The sequence below is a fragment of the Triticum aestivum genome, chromosome 6B (assembly GCF_018294505.1).
Source record: "Triticum aestivum cultivar Chinese Spring chromosome 6B, IWGSC CS RefSeq v2.1, whole genome shotgun sequence".
Taxonomy (NCBI): Eukaryota; Viridiplantae; Streptophyta; class Magnoliopsida; order Poales; family Poaceae; genus Triticum; species Triticum aestivum.
Window position 1 is genome coordinate 271,418,411 of NC_057810.1, and position 3,308 is coordinate 271,421,718.

The window sequence follows — 3,308 nt, forward strand, 5'->3', positions numbered from 1 at the left end:
AGATGTCTGTACTCAGACATGTTGAGCTTCCGCTTGTGCTTTGACTTGTATGCTCTGAATGTTGGGTCATGAGACCCATGTTTGTAATATCTCGCTCCTCGGAGCATATTGATTAAATACTTGAGTTGTAGAGTCATGTTGTGATGCCATGTTGTATTTGCACATATCGAGCATATTGTGTGTATGTTATTGAAATGCTTGGTATGTGTGGGATCTGACTATCTAGTTGTTTATCCTTAGTAGCCTCTCTTACCGGGAAATGTCTCCTAGTGCTTCCACCGAGCCATGGTAGCTTGCTACTGCACCGGAACACTTAGGCTGGTCGGCATGTGTCCTTCTTCGTTCCTGTGTCTGTCCCTCCGGGGAAATGTCACGCGATGAATACCGGAGTCCTGTTAGCCCGCTACAGCCCAGTTCACCGGAGTCCTGCTAGCCCAGTGCTACAGCCTGGATTCACTCGCTGATGACCGACCCATTTGATGCTGGGTCATGGATGCCTGTCCTTGTAAGTTTGTGCCACTTTGGGTTTACGACTAGCCATGTCAGCCCGGGCTCCTTATCATATGGATGCTAGCGACACTATCATATACGTGTGCCAAAAGGCGCAAACGGTCCCGGGCAAAGGTAAGGCGACACCCGTGGGGATACCATGCGTGAGGCCGCAAAGTGATATGAGGTGTTACATGCTAGATCGATGTGGCATTGGGTCGGGGTCCTGACAGCTTTGGTATCAGAGCTTGACTACCTGTAGGATTACCAAGCCTAACTGGTCGAAGTTGAGTCTAGAAATTCTTTAGTTATATAAGGGAATTGATTGTGGGGTGGAACGTAAGGCTCTTTTTACTCCTTATACCTCATGCCCTCTGATCCGAGTCATCTTATGTTTCCTCTAGGGTTAAGGAACTAGGCCTTCTCTTCTTTCTATCAGGATCATGTGTTACTAATCTGTAGACCTATAAGATTGTTGGATCCAAGCTTCAGTTCAGTTCTACTATCTCCGTGTATTCATAGTTGATCTCGGAACCTTGTTGTTATGATGTTCGAGTGGCAATGCCACCATTTTTGTAGCATGTCTCCAATATTTTTGAGCATTTACAACCGTTATGCTGTCCGAGTCATCCGAGGTTTCTAAACAATCTGATGCACTTGCAATCCTTTCCCTATGGTTCTGATGTTCCTTTGGGCCAGGTTGATCACACTAATTATTGCTGAGTTGAGGTAATCTATTGCCTCGACATATATGTTGGAGTTATTATTATGACCCTAGGTGTCTTAGGGGATCATCTAGTAATCTAGCCATGATTTGTGTCCCACTGTGATGATTCTGGCCATCATTCTAGAGGGAATCCTGTGATGCCATTTAGTTGGTAGGTATTCTATTCCTGGGCTCTTGAACCCGAGATTCACTCTACCTACTTCATGTTGTTAGTGTTTGCTAGCTTCTTTAGGTTATTAGTAACCCTTGCGATAGTCCTCGAGGTCTGTGGTATTCCCTTCCTCCAAATACCATGAACCATTTTGGCAGAAGTTCCTTGTTGAACCGAAAGATCACAACCAGAGTGCTCTTGACGAATTCTCGACTCTATGCTGTTACTCTGCCAGTCCTACCTTTTCTGCATGGGTTATCCGGAAAAAAATATGTTGAACTCGTTCGACATGCTAATCCATGCATCCACAACTCGGAAAATCATATGTTCTTTTGAGTTGTCCCTCTTTAGTTGTTTTCTGTCCTTGTCTATCAATTGATAGTCAAGAGTATGCGTGCATTCGTTCATCGATGCCTATTATTCTTGTGGTCCGTCAAGCCATTCTATTCCAGAATGACTAGGAGAAACAAACTCCAGTACCTCATCCATATCCAGGATTGGGTCAAAGCAGTTGCGTTCCGCAGATCAAATACTAATCCAGCTTTTGCTCTGTTCTACCTTGGAGTATTACCATCTTTATATTAAGATTATCATGGGAATTGCACACCACCCGATGAGCTCTTGATACAGTGATACTTCTCGCCATCGATATTCATTCCTTGGTTCCCGTGTAATTTATAACCGGAACACCAACAAGTGAATCGTGATGTATGAAATCTATACTCCTAGCAACTCTGTTGCTTGGTAGTTAAATGGACAATAACCTCATTCTTAGCGTGTTGATTATTGAATCATCATTCTAAGATTGATCGTGCTACCTAGTACATTTTCCCTGGTGCACTCCTCGATCAATGAGATAGGATTGTGTCAATCCATCACTCTCTTGATCACATCGTCTTGCCCTGAAAAGCAAGATTGATCTCGAGCTTAGTAACATACCGGTGGTTCGTGATTTTCCGAATATCTTCTCAGAAGTGTTACCAGGTTATCCCTGGACTGTTATGTTGAGCTCGTGATCAAGTTGGTTTTCTCATAAACCACCCCTTCTCCAAGAATCTGTGTTGGATACCCCTAAGCTAGTTGGTTAAGCTGAACAGCAACTTGGAGAGTTGGAAGATAAAAGCTTGCCTAACTTAGTTCATTTCCAAAGGGATATCTTGTGTTTGTGTGTTTGTTGTAGAAAGATGATTTCTTCATCGATTGGTCCCTGTGATCAGTTGTTGGACCTATTATCTTGCCAAGCCTTTGATTTGAGTATGGGCTATCGTCAAATCAAATCAGAACCAACGATATTCGTAATGTTGTCTTACTCGTGGTTGTTCCTCGAGCTTACGCCATTATATCTTTCGGGTCTGACCAATGCTATCACCTTGTTCACATAATTGTGGAATTCCACTTATATGGAAACCTGGATGAATTGTTGTTGAGCCCATTAGCAACATTGTTATCTTCTCCATGATTCGTGTTGAACATCCAGCTAGTGTTGGAAACTTTTATAAGCATTATCTTCATGTTCCGTTCATGAAGCATATGTTTGGACGAAAGAAGTGAGTCCCTCTAATTGACGTGCACTTGGTGTAAGTTGCCGTCGTTGATCCAAGAAAGATTATTTTTGCTTCCTCTAGAATCATCCCAAGTCAGTTATGCATGTGCAAAGTATACTGTGGTTTGGTAGATTAATTACCTCCACTCCATATGTATTCCGTAGCACACCAAGCCACTGACTGATTTGTTGAAGGAGAAGGAGTTCCTTCATAAGAGCTAATTCGGACTTGTGAAAGAACTTCGATATCCTCGTTGATGGTTCCCCACCTGAACTCAGTAGTGTATTATTATAAGACTACTACGTGGCCATGCTTGTCTGGGACAACGTGTTCACATGTATGTAGCAGAACTAGCTCATGTTTTGGAGCTTGCTATCGTAGTTGACTCCCTGAGAAT